This window comes from Crinia signifera, chromosome 3 (genome assembly GCF_055691185.1).
Source record: "Crinia signifera chromosome 3, ASM5569118v1, whole genome shotgun sequence".
NCBI lineage: Eukaryota > Metazoa > Chordata > Amphibia > Anura > Myobatrachidae > Crinia > Crinia signifera.
In genome coordinates this window covers 112,763,953-112,784,225 of record NC_139219.1, presented here as the reverse complement: position 1 = coordinate 112,784,225, position 20,273 = coordinate 112,763,953, and positions in this window count along the sequence as shown.

The window sequence follows — 20,273 nt, the reverse complement described above, 5'->3', positions numbered from 1 at the left end:
GCAAAAGTTGTAAAATAGAGAACTGTTGACTGACAGTATATAAACCAATCAGAATGGCTTATTTTGAATGACAGTTGCATCAACCAATCAGATGATCTCAATTCTGAACTAATTTGCATAAGGGCTTTATTTGCTCTCCATAACTTACTGAGATCCTACCTAACCCTAGTTTAATTGAAAACCTACCAAACCAGCCACAGATAGTTGATAACAAGAGCATTCTTGACCAATTGTCTTGCTGGTTGAAGACTAATGCATGATAGTCCCAGCAAAAGTTGTAAAATAGAAAACTGTTGACTGACAGTATATAAACCAATCAGAATGGCTTATTTTGAATGACAGTTGCATCAACCAATCAGATGATCTCAATTCTGAACTAATTTGCATAAGGGCTTTATTTGCTCTCCATAACTTACTGAGGTCCTTCCTAACCCTAGTTTAATTGAAAACCTACAAAACCAGCCACAGATAGTTGATAACAAGAGCATTCTTGACCAATTGTCTTGCTGGTTGAAGACTAATGCTTGATAGTCCCAGCAAAAGTTGTAAAATAGAGAACTGTTGACTGACAGTACATAAACCAATCAGAATGGCTTATTTTGAATGACAGTTGCATCAACCAATCAGATGGTCTCAATTCTGAACTAATTTGCATAAGGGCTTTATTTGCTCTTTATAACTTACTGAGGTCCTTCCTCACCCTATTCTAATTGAACACCTGCAGAACCAGCCACAGATAGTTGATAACAAGAACATTATTGACAAATTGTCTTGCTGGTTGAAGACTATTGCATGATGGTCCCAGCAAACGTTGTAAAATAGAAAACTGTTGAATGACAGTATATAAACCAATCAGAATGGCTTATTTTGAATGACAGTTGCATCAACCAATCATATGATCTCAATTCTGAACCAATTTGCATAAGGGCTTTATTTGCTCTTCATAACTTACTGAGGTCCTTCCTCACCCTAGTCTAATTGAACACCTGCAGAACCAGCCACAGATAGTTGATAACAAGAGCATTCTTGACCAATTGTCTTGCTGGTTGAAGACTAATGCATGATAGTCCCAGCAAAAGTTGTAAAATAGAAAACTGTTGACTGACAGTATATAAACCAATCAGAATGGCTTATTTTGAATGACAGTTGCATCAACCAATCAGATGATCTCAATTCTGAACTAATTTGCATAAGGGCTTTATTTGCTCTCCATAACTTACTGAGATCCTACCTAACCCTAGTTTAATTGAAAACCTACAAAACCAGCCACAGATAGTTGATAACAAGAGCATTCTTGACCAAATGTCTTGCTGGTTGAAGACTAATGCATGATAGTCCCAGCAAAAGTTGTAAAATAGAGAACTGTTGACTGACAGTACATAAACCAATCAGAATGGCTTATTTTGAATGACAATTGCATCAACCAATCAGATGGTCTCAATTCTAAACTAATTTGCATAAGGGCTTTATTTGCTCTCCATAACTTACTGAGGTCCTTCCTAACCCTAGTTTAATTGAAAACCTACAAAACCAGCCACAGATAGTTGATAACAAGAGCATTCTTTACTAATTGTCTTGCTGGTTGAAGACTAATGCATGATAGTCCCAGCAAAAGTTGTAAAATAAAGAACTGTTGACTGATGGTACATAAACCAATCAGAATGGCTTATTTTGAATGACAGTTGCATCAACCAATCAGATGGTCTCAATTCTGAACTAATTTGCATAATGGCTTTATTTGCTCTTCATAACTTACTGAGGTCCTTCCTCACCCTAGTCTAATTGAACACCTGCAGAACCAGCCACAGATAGTTGATAACAAGAACATTCTTGACCAATTGTCTTGCTGGTTGAAGGCTATTGCGTGATGGTGCCAGCAAAAGTTGTAAAATAGAAAACTGTTGACTACATTCTTGACAAATTGTCTTGCTGGTTGAAGATTATTGCATGATGGTCCCAGCAAAAGTTATAAAATAGAAAACTGTTGACTGACAGTATATAAACCAATCAGAATGGCTTATTTTGAATGACAGTTGCATCAACCAATCAGATGATCTCAATTCTGAACTAATTTGCATAAGGGCTTTATTTGCTCTCCATAACTTACTGAGGTCCTTCCTCACCCTAGTCTAATTGAAAACCTACAAAACCAGCCACAGATAGTTGATAACTAGAGCATTCTTGACCAATTGTCTTGCTGGTTGAAGACTAATGCATGATAGTCCCAGCAAAAGTTGTAAAATAGAAAACTGTTGACTGACAGTATATAAACCAATCAGAATGGCTTATTTTGAATGACAGTTGCATCAACCAATCAGATGATCTCAATTCTGAACTAATTTGCATAAGGGCTTTATTTGCTCTCCATAACTTACTGAGGTCCTTCCTAACCCTAGTTTAATTGAAAACCTACAAAACCAGCCACAGATAGTTGATAACAAGAGCATTCTTGACCAATTGTCTTGCTGGTTGAAGACTAATGCATGATAGTCCCAGCAAAAGTTGTAAAATAGAGAACTGTTGACTGACAGTACATAAACCAATCAGAATGGTGTATTTTGAATGACAATTGCATCAACCAATCAGATGGTCTCAATTCTAAACTAATTTGCATAAGGGCTTTATTTGCTCTCCATAACTTACTGAGGTCCTTCCTAACCCTAGTTTAATTGAAAACCTATAAAACCAGCCACAGATAGTTGATAACAAGAGCATTCTTGACCAATTGTCTTGCTGGTTGAAGACTAATGCATGATAGTCCCAGCAAAAGTTGTAAAATAAAGAACTGTTGACTGACAGTACATAAACCAATCAGAATGGCTTATTTTGAATGACAATTGCATCAACCAATCAGATGGTCTCAATCCTAAACTAATTTGCATAAGGGCTTTATTTGCTCTTCATAACTTAGTGAGGTCCTTCCTCACCCTAGTCTAATTGAACACCTGCAGAACCAGCCACAGATAGTTGATAACATGAACATTCTTGACCAATTGTCTTGCTGTTTGAAGGCTATTGCGTGATGGTGCCAGCAAAAGTTGTAAAATAGAAAACTGTTAACTACATTCTTGACGAATTGTTTTGCTGGTTGAAGATTATTGCATGATGGTCCCAGCAAAAGTTATAAAATAGAAAACTGTTGACTGACAGCACATAAACCAATCAGAATGGCTTATTTTGAATGACAATTGCATCAACCAATCAGATGGTCTCAATTCTAAACTAATTTGCATAAGGGCTTTATTTGCTCTCCATAACTTACTGAGGTCCTTCCTAACCCTAGTTTAATTGAAAACCTACAAAACCAGCCACAGATAGTTGATAACAAGAGCATTCATGACCAATTGTCTTGCTGGTTGAAGACTAATGCATGATAGTCCCAGCAAAAGTTGTAAAATAGAAAACTGTTGACTGACAGTACATAAACCAATCAGAATGGCTTATTTTGAATGAAAGTTGCATCAACCAATCAGATGGTCTCAATTCTGAACTAATTTGCATTAGGGCTTTATTTGCTCTTTATAACTTACTGAGGTCCTTCATCACCCTATTCTAATTGAACACCTGCAGAACCAGCCACAGATAGTTGATAACAAGAACATTATTGACCAATTGTCTTGCTGGTTGAAGACTATTGCATGATGGTCCAAGCAAACGTTGTAAAATAGGAAACTGTTGACTGATGGTACATAAACCAATCAGAATGGCTTATTTTGAATGACAGTTGCATCAACCAATCAGATGGTCTCAATTCTGAACTAATTTGCATAATGGCTTTATTTGCTCTTCATAACTTACTGAGGTCCTTCCTCACCCTAGTCTAATTGAACACCTGCAGAACCAGCCACAGATAGTTGATAACAAGAACATTCTTGACCAATTGTCTTGCTGGTTGAAGGCTATTGCGTGATGGTGCCAGCAAAAGTTGTAAAATAGAAAACTGTTGACTACATTCTTGACAAATTGTCTTGCTGGTAGAAGACTATTGCATGATGGTCCCAGCAAAAGTTATAAAATAGAAAACTGTTGACTGACAGCACATAAACCAATCAGAATGGCTTATTTTGAATGACAATTGCATCAACCAATCAGATGGTCTCAATTCTGAACTAATTTGCATAAGGGCTTTATTTGCTCTCCATAACTTACTGAGGTCCTTCCTAACCCTAGTTTAATTGAAAACCTACAAAACCAGCCATAGATAGTTGATAACAAGAGCATTCTTAACCAAATGTCTTGCTGGTTGAAGACTAATGCATGATAGTCCCAGCAAAAGTTGTAAAATAGAGAACTGTTGACTGACAGTACATAAACCAATCAGAATGGCTTATTTTGAATGACAATTGCATCAACCAATCAGATGGTCTCAATTCTAAACTAATTTGCATAAAGGCTTTATTTGCTCTCCATAACTTACTGAGGTCCTTCCTAACCCTAGTTTAATTGAAAACCTACAAAACCAGCCATAGATAGTTGATAACAAGAGCATTCTTAACCAAATGTCTTGCTGGTTGAAGACTAATGCATGATAGTCCCAGCAAAAGTTGTAAAATAGAGAACTGTTGACTGACAGTACATAAACCAATCAGAATGGCTTATTTTGAATGACAATTGCATCAACCAATCAGATGGTCTCAATTCTAAACTAATTTGCATAAAGGCTTTATTTGCTCTCCATAACTTACTGAGGTCCTTCCTAACCCTAGTTTAATTGAAAACCTACAAAACCAGCCACAGATAGTTGATAACAAGAGCATTCTTGACCAATTGTCTTGCTGGTTGAAGACTAATGCATGATAGTCCCAGCAAAAGTTGTAAAATAGAGAACTGTTGACTGATAGTACATAAACCAATCAGAATGGCTTATTTTGAATGACAGTTGCATCAACCAATCATATGATCTCAATTCTGAACCAATTTGCATAAGGGCTTTATTTGATCTTCATAACTTACTGAGGTCCTTCCTCACCCTAGTCTAATTGAACACCTGCAGAACCAGCCACAGATAGTTGATAACAAGAGCATTCTTGACCAATTGTCTTGCTGGTTGAAGACTAATGCATGATAGTCCCAGCAAAAGTTGTAAAATAGAAAACTGTTGACTGACAGTACATAAACCAATCAGAATGGTGTATTTTGAATGACAATTGCATCAACCAATAAGATGGTCTCAATTCTAAACTAATTTGCATAAGGGCTTTATTTGCTCTCCATAACTTACTGAGGTCCTTCCTAACCCTAGTTTAATTGAAAACCTATAAAACCAGCCACAGATAGTTGATAACAAGAGCAGTCTTGACCAATTGTCTTGCTGGTTGAAGACTAATGCATGATAGTCCCAGCAAAAGTTGTAAAATAAAGAACTGTTGACTGACAGTACATAAACCAATCAGAATGGCTTATTTTGAATGACAATTGCATCAACCAATCAGATGGTCTCAATTCTAAACTAATTTGCATAAGGGCTTTATTTGCTCTCCATAACTTACTGAGGTCTTTCCTAACCCTAGTTTAATTGAACACCTGCAGAACCAGCCACAGATAGTTGATAACAAGAGCATTCTTGACCAATTGTCTTGCTGGTTGAAGACTAATGCATGATAGTCCCAGCAAAAGTTGTAAAATAGAAAACTGTTGACTGATAGTATATAAACCAATCAGAATAGCTTATTTTGAATGACAGTTGCATCAACCAATCATATGATCTCAATTCTGAACTAATTTGCATAAGGGCTTTATTTGCTCTCCATAACTTACTGAGGTCCTTCCTAACCCTAGTTTAATTGAAAACCTATAAAACCAGCCACAGATAGTTGATAACAAGAGCATTCTTGACCAATTGTCTTGCTGGTTGAAGGCTATTGCGTGATGGTGCCAGCAAAAGTTGTAAAATAGAAAACTGTTGACTACATTCTTGATCAATTGTCTTGCTGGTTGAAGACTATTGCATGATGGTCCCAGCAAAAGTTATAAAATAGAAAACTGTTGACTGACAGCACATAAACCAATCAGAATGGCTTATTTTGAATGACAATTGCATCAACCAATCAGATGGTCTCAATTCTAAACTAATTTGCATAAGGGCTTTATTTGCTCTCCATAACTTACTGAGGTCTTTCCTAACCCTAGTTTAATTGAAAATCTACAAAACCAGCCACAGATATTTGATAACAAGAGCATTCTTGACCAAATGTCTTGCTGGTTGAAGACTAATGCATGATAGTCCCAGCAAACTTGTAAAATAGAGAACTGTTGACTGACAGTACATAAACCAATCAGAATGGTGTATTTTGAATGACAATTGCATCAACCAATCAGATGGTCTCAATTCTAAACTAATTTGCATAAGGGCTTTATTTGCTCTCCATTACTTACTGAGGTCCTTCCTAACCCTAGTTTAATTGAAAACTTATAAAACCAGCCACAGATAGTTCATAACAAGAGCATTCTTGACCAATTGTCTTGCTGGTTGAAGACTGATGAATGATAGTCCCAGCAAAAGTTGTAAAATAGAGAACTGTTGACTGACAGTACATAAACCAATCAGAATGGCTTATTTTGAATGACAGTTGCATCAACCAATCAGATGATCTCAATTCTGAACTAATTTGCATAAGGGCTTTATTTGCTCTCCATAACTTACTGAGGTCCTTCCTAACCCTAGTTTAATTGAAAACCTACAAAACCAGCCACAGATAGTTGATAACAAGAGCATTCTTGACCAATTGTCTTGCTGGTTGAAGACTAATGCATGATAGTCCCAGCAAAAGTTGTAAAATAGAGAACTGTTGACTGACAGTACATAAACCAATCAGAATGGTGTATTTTGAATGACAATTGCATCAACCAATCAGATGGTCTCAATTCTAAACTAATTTGCATAGGGGCTTTATTTGCTCTCCATAACTTACTGAGGTCCTTCCTAACCCTAGTTTAATTGAAAACCTACAAAACCAGCCACAGATAGTTGATAACAAGAGCATTCTTGACCAATTGTCTTGCTGGTTGAAGACTAATGCATGATAGTCCCAGCAAAAGTTGTAAAATAGAAAACTGTTGACTGACAGTATATAAACCAATCAGAATGACTTATTTTGAATGACAGTTGCATCAACCAATCAGATGATCTCAATTCTGAACTAATTTGCATAAGGGCTTTATTTGCTCTCCATAACTTACTGAGGTCCTTCCTAACCCTAATTTAATTGAAAACCTACAAAACCAGCCACAGATAGTTGATAACAAGAGCATTCTTGACCAATTGTCTTGCTGGTTGAAGACTAATGCTTGATAGTCCCAGCAAAAGTTGTAAAATAGAGAACTGTTGACTGACAGTACATAAACCAATCAGAATGGCTTATTTTGAATGACAGTTGCATCAACCAATCAGATGGTCTCAATTCTGAACTAATTTGCATAAGGACTTTTTTTGCTCTCCATAACTTACTGAGGTCTTTCCTAACCCTAGTCTAATTGAACACCTGCAGAACCAGCCACAGATAGTTGATAACAAGAACATTCTTGACCAATTGTCTTGCTGGTTGAAGACTATTGCATGATGGTCCCAGCAAACGTTGTAAAATAGGAAACTGTTGACTGATGGTACATAAACCAATCAGAATGGCTTATTTAGAATGACAGTTGCATCAACCAATCAGATGGTCTCAATTCTTAACTAATTTGCAGAAGGGCTTTATTTACTCTCCATAACTTACTGAGGTCTTTCCTAACCCTAGTCTAATTGAACACCTGCAGAACCAGCCACATATAGTTGATAACAAGAACATTCTTGACCAATTGTCTTGCTGGTTGAAGGCTATTGCGTGATGGTGCCAGCAAAAGTTGTAAAATAGAATACTGTTGACTACATTCTTGACCAATTGTCTTGCTGGTAGAAGACTATTGCATGATGGTCCCAGCAAAAGTTATAAAATAGAAAACTGTTGACTGACAGCACATAAACCAATCAGAATGGCTTATTTTGAATGACAATTGCATCAACCTATCAGATGGTCTCAATTCTAAACTAATTTGCATAAGGGCTTTATTTGCTCTCCATAACTTACTGAGGTCTTTCCTAACCCTAGTTTAATTGAAAACCTACCAAACCAGCCACAGATAGTTGATAACAAGAGCATTCTTGACCAATTGTCTTGCTGGTTGAAGACTAATGCATGATAGTCCCAGCAAAAGTTGTAAAATAGAAAACTGTTGACTGACAGTACATAAACCAATCAGAATGGCTTATTTTGAATGACAGTTGCATCAACCAATCATATGATCTCAATTCTGAACTAATTTGCATAAGGGCTTTATTTGCTCTTCATAACTTACTGAGGTCCTTCCTCACCCTAGTCTAATAGAACACCTGCAGATCCAGCCACAGATAGTTGATAACAAGAGCATTCTTGACCAATTGTCTTGCTGGTTGAAGACTAATGCATGATAGTCCCAGCAAAAGTTGTAAAATAGAGAACTGTTGACTGACAGTATATAAACCAATCAGAATGGCTTATTTTGAATGACAGTTGCATCAACCAATCAGATGATCTCAATTCTGAACTAATTTGCATAAGGGCTTTATTTGCTCTTTATAACTTACTGAGGTCCTTCCTCACCCTAGTCTAATTGAACACCTGCAGAACCAGCCACAGATAGTTGATAACAAGAGCATTCTTGACCAATTGTCTTGCTGGTTGAAGACTATTGCATGATTGTCCCAGCAAAAGTTATAAAATAGAAAACTGTTGACTGACAGCACATAAACCAATCAGAATGGCTTATTTTGAATGACAATTGCATCAACCAATCAGATGGTCTCAATTCTGAACTAATTTGCATAAGGGCTTTATTTGCTCTTTATAACTTACTGAGATCCTTCCTCACCCTATTCTAATTGAACAACTGCAGAACCAGCCACAGATAGTTGATAACAAGAACATTATTGACCAATTGTCTTGCTGGTTGAAGACTATTGCATGATGGTCCCAGCAAACGTTGTAAAATAGGAAACTGTTGACTGATGGTACATAAACCAATCAGAATGGCTTATTTTGAATGACAGTTACATCAACCAATCAGATGGTCTCAATTCTGAACTAATTTGCATAATGGCTTTATTTGCTCTTCATAACTTACTGAGGTCCATCCTCACCCTAGTCTAATTGAACACCTGCAGAACCAGCCACAGATAGTTGATAACAAGAGCATTCTTGACCAATTGTCTTGCTGGTTGAAGACTAATGCATGATAGTCCCAGCAAAAGTTGTAAAATAGAGAACTGTTGACTGACAGTACATAAACCAATCAGAATGGTGTATTTTGAATGACAATTGCATCAACCAATCAGATGGTCTTAATTCTAAACTAATTTGCATAAGGGCTTTATTTGCTCTCCATAACTTACTGAGGTCCTTCCTAACCCTAGTTTAATTGAAAACCTACCAAACCAGCCACAGATAGTTGATAAAAAGAACATTCTTGACCAATTGTCTTGCTGGTTGAAGGCTATTGCGTGATGGTGCCAGCAAAAGTTGTAAAATAGAAAACTGTTGACTACATTCTTGACCAATTGTCTTGCTGGTAGAAGACTATTGCATGATGGTCCCAGCAAAAGTTATAAAATAGAAAACTGTTGACTGACAGCACATAAACCAATCAGAATGGCTTATTTTGAATGACAATTGCATCAACCAATCAGATGGTCTCAATTCTAAACTAATTTGCATAAGGGCTTTATTTGCTCTCCATAACTTACTGAGGTCCTTCCTCACCCTAGTCTAATAGAACACCTGCAGATCCAGCCACAGATAGTTGATAACAAGAGCATTCTTGACCAATTGTCTTGCTGGTTGAAGACTAATGCATGATAGTCCCAGCAAAAGTTGTAAAATAGAGAACTGTTGACTGACAGTATATAAACCAATCAGAATGGCTTATTTTGAATGACAGTTGCATCAACCAATCAGATGATCTCAATTCTGAACTAATTTGCATAAGGGCTTTATTTGCTCTTTATAACTTACTGAGGTCCTTCCTCACCCTAGTCTAATTGAACACCTGCAGAACCAGCCACAGATAGTTGATAACAAGAGCATTCTTGACCAATTGTCTTGCTGGTTGAAGACTATTGCATGATTGTCCCAGCAAAAGTTATAAAATAGAAAACTGTTGACTGACAGCACATAAACCAATCAGAATGGCTTATTTTGAATGACAATTGCATCAACCAATCAGATGGTCTCAATTCTAAACTAATTTGCATAAGGGCTTTATTTGCTCTTTATAACTTACTGAGATCCTTCCTCACCCTATTCTAATTGAACACCTGCAGAACCAGCCACAGATAGTTGATAACAAGAGCATTCTTGACCAATTGTCTTGCTGGTTGAAGACTAATGCATGATAGTCCCAGCAAAAGTTGTAAAATAGAAAACTGTTGACTGACAGTATATAAACCAATCAGAATGGCTTATTTTGAATGACAGTTGCATCAACCAATCAGATGATCTCAATTCTGAACTAATTTGCATAAGGGCTTTATTTGCTCTCCATAACTTACTGAGATCCTACCTAACCCTAGTTTAATTGAAAACCTACAAAACCAGCCACAGATAGTTGATAACAAGAGCATGCTTGACCAAATGTCTTGCTGGTTGAAGACTAATGCATGATAGTCCCAGCAAAAGTTGTAAAATAGAGAACTGTTGACTGACAGTACATAAACCAATCAGAATGGCTTATTTTGAATGACAGTTGCATCAACCAATCAGATGGTCTCAATTCTAAACTAATTTGCATAAGGGCTTTATTTGCTCTCCATAACTTACTGAGGTCCTTCCTAACCCTAGTTTAATTGAAAACCTACAAAACCAGCCACAGATAGTTGATAACAAGAGCATTCTTGACCAATTGTCTTGCTGGTTGAAGGCTATTGCGTGATGGTGCCAGCAAAAGTTGTAAAATAGAGAACTGTTGACTGACAGTATATAAACCAATCAGAATGGCTTATTTTGAATGACAGTTGCATCAACCAATCAGATGATCTCAATTCTGAACTAATTTGCATAAGGGCTTTATTTGCTCTCCATAACTTACTGAGATCCTACCTAACCCTAGTTTAATTGAAAACCTACCAAACCAGCCACAGATAGTTGATAACAAGAGCATTCTTGACCAATTGTCTTGCTGGTTGAAGACTAATGCATGATAGTCCCAGCAAAAGTTGTAAAATAGAAAACTGTTGACTGACAGTATATAAACCAATCAGAATGGCTTATTTTGAATGACAGTTGCATCAACCAATCAGATGATCTCAATTCTGAACTAATTTGCATAAGGGCTTTATTTGCTCTCCATAACTTACTGAGGTCCTTCCTAACCCTAGTTTAATTGAAAACCTACAAAACCAGCCACAGATAGTTGATAACAAGAGCATTCTTGACCAATTGTCTTGCTGGTTGAAGACTAATGCTTGATAGTCCCAGCAAAAGTTGTAAAATAGAGAACTGTTGACTGACAGTACATAAACCAATCAGAATGGCTTATTTTGAATGACAGTTGCATCAACCAATCAGATGGTCTCAATTCTGAACTAATTTGCATAAGGGCTTTATTTGCTCTTTATAACTTACTGAGGTCCTTCCTCACCCTATTCTAATTGAACACCTGCAGAACCAGCCACAGATAGTTGATAACAAGAACATTATTGACAAATTGTCTTGCTGGTTGAAGACTATTGCATGATGGTCCCAGCAAACGTTGTAAAATAGAAAACTGTTGAATGACAGTATATAAACCAATCAGAATGGCTTATTTTGAATGACAGTTGCATCAACCAATCATATGATCTCAATTCTGAACCAATTTGCATAAGGGCTTTATTTGCTCTTCATAACTTACTGAGGTCCTTCCTCACCCTAGTCTAATTGAACACCTGCAGAACCAGCCACAGATAGTTGATAACAAGAGCATTCTTGACCAATAGTCTTGCTGGTTGAAGACTAATGCATGATAGTCCCAGCAAAAGTTGTAAAATAGAAAACTGTTGACTGACAGTATATAAACCAATCAGAATGGCTTATTTTGAATGACAGTTGCATCAACCAATCAGATGATCTCAATTCTGAACTAATTTGCATAAGGGCTTTATTTGCTCTCCATAACTTACTGAGATCCTACCTAACCCTAGTTTAATTGAAAACCTACAAAACCAGCCACAGATAGTTGATAACAAGAGCATTCTTGACCAAATGTCTTGCTGGTTGAAGACTAATGCATGATAGTCCCAGCAAAAGTTGTAAAATAGAGAACTGTTGACTGACAGTACATAAACCAATCAGAATGGCTTATTTTGAATGACAGTTGCATCAACCAATCAGATGGTCTCAATTCTAAACTAATTTGCATAAGGGCTTTATTTGCTCTCCATAACTTACTGAGGTCCTTCCTAACCCTAGTTTAATTGAAAACCTACAAAACCAGCCACAGATAGTTGATAACAAGAGCATTCTTGACCAAATGTCTTGCTGGTTGAAGACTAATGCATGATAGTCCCAGCAAAAGTTGTAAAATAGAGAACTGTTGACTGACAGTATATAAACCAATCAGAATGGCTTATTTTGAATGACAGTTGCATCAACCAATCAGATGATCTCAATTTTGAACTAATTTGCATAAGGGCTTTATTTGCTCTCCATAACTTACTGAGGTCCTTCCTAACCCTAGTTTAATTGAAAACCTACAAAACCAGCCACAGATAGTTGATAACAAGAGCATTCTTGACCAAATGTCTTGCTGGTTGAAGACTAATGCATGATAGTCCCAGCAAAAGTTGTAAAATAGAGAACTGTTGACTGACAGTATATAAACCAATCAGAATGGCTTATTTTGAATGACAGTTGCATCAACCAATCAGATGAACTCAATTCTGAACTAATTTGCATAAGGGCTTTATTTGCTCTCCATAACTTACTGAGATCCTACCTAACCCTAGTTTAATTGAAAAACCTACAAAACCAGCCACAGATAGTTGATAACAAGAGCATTCTTGACAAAATGTCTTGCTGGTTGAAGACTAATGCATGATAGTCCCAGCAAAAGTTGTAAAATAGAGAACTGTTGACTGACAGTACATAAACCAATCAGAATGGCTTATTTTGAATGACAGTTGCATCAACCAATCAGATTGTCTCAATTCTAAACTAATTTGCATAAGGGCTTTATTTGCTCTCCATAACTTACTGAGGTCCTTCCTAACCCTAGTTTAATTGAAAACCTACAAAACCAGCCACAGATAGTTGATAACAAGAGCATTCTTGACCAATTGTCTTGCTGGTTGAAGGCTATTGCGTGATGGTGCCAGCAAAAGTTGTAAAATAGAAAACTGTTGACTACATTCTTGACCAATTGTCTTGCTGGTTGAAGACTATTGCATGATGGTCCCAGCAAAAGTTATAAAATAGAAAACTGTTGACTGACAGCACATAAACCAATCAGAATGGCTTATTTTGAATGACAATTGCATCAACCAATCAGATGGTCTCAATTCTGAACTAATTTGCATAAGGGTTTTATTTGCTCTTCATAACTTACTGAGGTCCTTCCTCACCCTATTCTAATTGAACAACTGCAGAACCAGCCACAGATAGTTGATAACAAGAACATTATTGACCAATTGTCTTGCTGGTTGAAGACTATTGCATGATGGTCCCAGCAAACGTTGTAAAATAGGAAACTGTTGACTGATGGTACATAAACCAATCAGAATGGCTTATTTTGAATGAAAGTTGCATCAACCAATCAGATGGTCTCAATTCTGAACTAATTTGCATAATGGCTTTATTTGCTCTTCATAACTTACTGAGGTCCTTCCTCACCCTAGTCTAATTGAATACCTGCAGAACCAGCCACAGATAGTTGATAACAAGAACATTCTTGACCAATTGTCTTGCTGGTTGAAGGCTATTGCGTGATTATGCCAGCAAAAGTTGTAAAATAGAAAACTGTTCACTACATTCTTGACAAATTGTCTTGCTGGTAGAAGACTATTGCATGATGGTCCCAGCAAAAGTTATAAAATAGAAAACTGTTGACTGACAGCACATAAACCAATCAGAATGGCTTATTTTGAATGACAATTGCATCAACCAATCAGATGGTCTCAATTCTAAACTAATTTGCATAAGGGCTTAATTTGCTCTCCATAACTTACTGAGGTCTTTCCTAACCCTAGTTTAATTGAAAACCTACCAAACCAGCCACAGATAGTTGATAACAAGAGCATTCTTGACCAATTGTCTTGCTGGTTGAAGACTAATGCATGATAGTCCCAGCAAAAGTTGTAAAATAGAAAACTGTTGACTGACAGTACATAAACCAATCAGAATGGCTTATTTTGAATGACAGTTGTATCAACCAATCATATGATCTCAATTCTGAACTAATTTGCATAAGGGATTTATTTGCTCTTCATAACTTACTGAGGTCCTTCCTCACCCTAGTCTAATAGAACACCTGCAGAACCAGCCACAGATAGTTGATAACAAGAGCATTATTGACCAATTGTCTTGCTGGTTGAAAACTAATGCATGATAGTCCCAGCAAAAGTTGTAAAATAGAAAACTGTTGACTGACAGTATATAAACTAATCAGAATGGCTTATTTTGAATGACAGTTGCATCAACCAATCAGATGATCTCAATTCTGAACTAATTTGCATAAGGGCTTTATTTGCTCTCCATAACTTACTGAGGTCCTTCCTAACCCTAGTTTAATTGAAAACCTACAAAACCAGCCACAGATAGTTGATAACAAGAGCATTCTTGACCAATTGTCTTGCTGGTTGAAGACTAATGCTTGATAGTCCCAGCAAAAGTTGTAAAATAGAGAACTGTTGACTGACAGTACATAAATCAATCAGAATGGCTTATTTTGAATGACAGTTGCATCAACCAATCAGATGGTCTCAATTCTGAACTAATTTGCATAAGGGCTTTATTTGCTCTTTATAACTTACTGAGGTCCTTCCTCACCCTATTCTAATTGAACACCTGCAGAACCAGCCACAGATAGTTGATAACAAGAACATTATTGACCAATTGTCTTGCTGGTTGAAGACTATTGCATGATGGTCCCAGCAAACGTTGTAAAATAGAAAAGTGTTGACTGACAGTATATAAACCAATCAGAATGGCTTATTTTGAATGACAGTTGCATCAACCAATCAGATGATCTCAATTCTGAACTAAATTGCATAAGGGCTTTATTTGCTCTCCATAACTTACTGAGGTCCTTCCTAACCCTAGTTTAATTGAAAACCTACAAAACCAGCCACAGATAGTTGATAACAAGAGCATTCTTGACCAATTGTCTTGCTGGTTGAAGACTAATGCATGATAGTCCCAGCAAAAGTTGTAAAATAGAGAACTGTTGACTGACAGTACATAAACCAATCAGAATGGTGTATTTTGAATGACAATTGCATCAACCAATCAGATGGTCTTAATTCTAAACTAATTTGCATAAGGGCTTTATTTGTTCTCCATAACTTACTGAGGTCCTTCCTAACCCTAGTTTAATTGAAAACCTACAAAACCAGCCACAGATAGTTGATAACAAGAGCATTCTTGACCAATTGTCTTGCTGGTTGAAGACTAATGCATGATAGTCCCAGCAAAATTTGTAAAATAGAGAACTGTTGACTGACAGTACATAAACCAATCAGAATGGTGTATTTTGAATGACAATTGCATCAACCAATCAGATGGTCTCAATTCTAAACTAATTTGCATAGGGGCTTTATTTGCTCTCCATTACTTACTGAGGTCCTTTCTAACCCTAGTTTAATTGAAAACTTTTAAAACCAGCCACAGATAGTTGATAACAATAGCATTCTTGACCAATTGTCTTGCTGGTTGAAGGCTATTGTGTGATGGTGCCAGCAAAAGTTGTAAAATAGAAAACTGTTGACTACATTCTTGACCAATTGTCTTGCTGGTTGAAGACTATTGCATGATGGTCCCAGCAAAAGTTATAAAATAGAAAACTGTTGACTGACAGCACATAAACCAATCAGAATGGCTTATTTTGAATGACAATTGCATCAACCAATCAGATGGTCTCAATTCTAAACTAATTTGCATAAGGGCTTTATTTGCTCTTTGTAACTTACTGAGGTCCTTCCTCACCCTATTCTAATTGAACACCTGCAGAACCAGCCACAGATAGTTGATAACAAGAACATTATTGACAAATTGTCTTGCTGGTTGAAGACTATTGCATGATGGTCCCAGCAAACGTTGTAAAATAGAAAACTGTTGAATGACAGTATATAAACCAATCAGAATGGCTTATTTAGAATTACAGTTGCATCAACCAATCATATGATCTCAATTCTGAACCAATTTGCATAAGGGCTTTATTTGCTCTTCATAACTTACTGAGGTCCTTCCTCACCCTAGTCTAATTGAACACCTGCAGAACCAGCCACAGATAGTTGATAACAAGAGCATTCTTGACCAATTGTCTTGCTGGTTGAAGACTAATGCATGATAGTCCCAGCAAAAGTTGTAAAATAGAAAACTGTTGACTGACAGTATATAAACCAATCAGAATGGCTTATTTTGAATGACAGTTGCATCAACCAATCAGATGATCTCAATTCTGAACTAATTTGCATAAGGGCTTTATTTGCTCTCCATAACTTACTGAGATCCTACCTAACCCTAGTTTAATTGAAAACCTACAAAACCAGCCACAGATAGTTGATAACAAGAGCATTCTTGACCAAATGTCTTGCTGGTTGAAGACTAATGCATGATAGTCCCAGCAAAAGTTGTAAAATAGAGAACTGTTGACTGACAGTACATAAACCAATCAGAATGGCTTATTTTGAATGACAGTTGCATCAACCAATCAGATGGTCTCAATTCTAAACTAATTTGCATAAGGGCTTTATTTGCTCTCCATAACTTACTGAGGTCCTTCCTAACCCTAGTTTAATTGAAAACCTACAAAACCAGCCACAGATAGTTGATAACAAGAGCATTCTTGACCAATTGTCTTGCTGGTTGAAGGCTATTCCGTGATGGTGCCAGCAAAAGTTGTAAAATAGAGAACTGTTGACTGACAGTATATAAACCAATCAGAATGGCTTATTTTGAATGACAGTTGCATCAACCAATCAGATGATCTCAATTCTGAACTAATTTGCATAAGGGCTTTATTTGCTCTCCATAACTTACTGAGATCCTACCTAACCCTAGTTTAATTGAAAACCTACAAAACCAGCCACAGATAGTTGATAACAAGAGCATTCTTGACCAAATGTCTTGCTGGTTGAAGACTAATGCATGATAGTCCCAGCAAAAGTTGTAAAATAGAGAACTGTTGACTGACAGTATATAAACCAATCAGAATGGCTTATTTTGAATGACAGTTGCATCAACCAATCAGATGATCTCAATTCTGAACTAATTTGCATAAGGGCTTTATTTGCTCTCCATAACTTACTGAGGTCCTTCCTAACCCTAGTTTAATTGAAAACCTACAAAACCAGCCACAGATAGTTGATAACAAGAGCATTCTTGACCAATTGTCTTGCTGGTTGAAGGCTATTGCGTGATAGTGCCAGCAAAAGTTGTAAAATAGAGAACTGTTGACTGACAGTATATAAACCAATCAGAATGGCTTATTTTGAATGACAGTTGCATCAACCAATCAGATGGTCTCAATTCTAAACTAATTTGCATAAGGGCTTTATTTGCTCTCCATAACTTACTGAGGTCCTTCCTAACCCTAGTTTAATTGAAAACCTACAAAACCAGCCACAGATAGTTGATAACAAGAGCATTCTTGACCAAATGTCTTGCTGGTTGAAGACTAATGCATGATAGTCCCAGCAAAAGTTGTAAAATAGAGAACTGTTGACTGACAGTATATAAACCAATCAGAATGGCTTATTTTGAATGACAGTTGCATCAACCAATCAGATGATCTCAATTCTGAACTAATTTGCATAAGGGCTTTATTTGCTCTCCATAACTTACTGAGATCCTACCTAACCCTAGTTTAATTGAAAAACCTACAAAACCAGCCACAGATAGTTGATAACAAGAGCATTCTTGACAAAATGTCTTGCTGGTTGAAGACTAATGCATGATAGTCCCAGCAAAAGTTGTAAAATAGAGAACTGTTGACTGACAGTACATAAACCAATCAGAATGGCTTATTTTGAATGACAGTTGCATCAACCAATCAGATTGTCTCAATTCTAAACTAATTTGCATAAGGGCTTTATTTGCTCTCCATAACTTACTGAGGTCCTTCCTAACCCTAGTTTAATTGAAAACCTACAAAACCAGCCACAGATAGTTGATAACAAGAGCATTCTTGACCAATTGTCTTGCTGGTTGAAGGCTATTGCGTGATGGTGCCAGCAAAAGTTGTAAAATAGAAAACTGTTGACTACATTCTTGACCAATTGTCTTGCTGGTTGAAGACTATTGCATGATGGTCCCAGCAAAAGTTATAAAATAGAAAACTGTTGACTGACAGCACATAAACCAATCAGAATGGCTTATTTTGAATGACAATTGCATCAACCAATCAGATGGTCTCAATTCTGAACTAATTTGCATAAGGGTTTTATTTGCTCTTCATAACTTACTGAGGTCCTTCCTCACCCTATTCTAATTGAACAACTGCAGAACCAGCCACAGATAGTTGATAACAAGAACATTATTGACCAATTGTCTTGCTGGTTGAAGACTATTGCATGATGGTCCCAGCAAACGTTGTAAAATAGGAAACTGTTGACTGATGGTACATAAACCAATCAGAATGGCTTATTTTGAATGAAAGTTGCATCAACCAATCAGATGGTCTCAATTCTGAACTAATTTGCATAATGGCTTTATTTGCTCTTCATAACTTACTGAGGTCCTTCCTCACCCTAGTCTAATTGAATACCTGCAGAACCAGCCACAGATAGTTGATAACAAGAACATTCTTGACCAATTGTCTTGCTGGTTGAAGGCTATTGCGTGATTATGCCAGCAAAAGTTGTAAAATAGAAAACTGTTCACTACATTCTTGACAAATTGTCTTGCTGGTAGAAGACTATTGCATGATGGTCCCAGCAAAAGTTATAAAATAGAAAACTGTTGACTGACAGCACATAAACCAATCAGAATGGCTTATTTTGAATGACAATTGCATCAACCAATCAGATGGTCTCAATTCTAAACTAATTTGCATAAGGGCTTAATTTGCTCTCCATAACTTACTGAGGTCTTTCCTAACCCTAGTTTAATTGAAAACCTACCAAACCAGCCACAGATAGTTGATAACAAGAGCATTCTTGACCAATTGTCTTGCTGGTTGAAGACTAATGCATGATAGTCCCAGCAAAAGTTGTAAAATAGAAAACTGTTGACTGACAGTACATAAACCAATCAGAATGGCTTATTTTGAATGACAGTTGTATCAACCAATCATATGATCTCAATTCTGAACTAATTTGCATAAGGGATTTATTTGCTCTTCATAACTTACTGAGGTCCTTCCTCACCCTAGTCTAATAGAACACCTGCAGAACCAGCCACAGATAGTTGATAACAAGAGCATTATTGACCAATTGTCTTGCTGGTTGAAAACTAATGCATGATAGTCCCAGCAAAAGTTGTAAAATAGAAAACTGTTGACTGACAGTATATAAACCAATCAGAATGGCTTATTTTGAATGACAGTTGCATCAACCAATCAGATGATCTCAATTCTGAACTAATTTGCATAAGGGCTTTATTTGCTCTCCATAACTTACTGAGGTCCTTCCTAACCCTAGTTTAATTGAAAACCTACAAAACCAGCCACAGATAGTTGATAACAAGAGCATTCTTGACCAATTGTCTTGCTGGTTGAAGACTAATGCTTGATAGTCCCAGCAAAAGTTGTAAAATAGAGAACTGTTGACTGACAGTACATAAACCAATCAGAATGGCTTATTTTGAATGACAGTTGCATCAACCAATCAGATGGTCTCAATTCTGAACTAATTTGCATAAGGGCTTTATTTGCTCTTTATAACTTACTGAGGTCCTTCCTCACCCTATTCTAATTGAACACCTGCAGAACCAGCCACAGATAGTTGATAACAAGAACATTATTGACCAATTGTCTTGCTGGTTGAAGACTATTGCATGATGGTCCCAGCAAACGTTGTAAAATAGAAAAGTGTTGACTGACAGTATATAAACCAATCAGAATGGCTTATT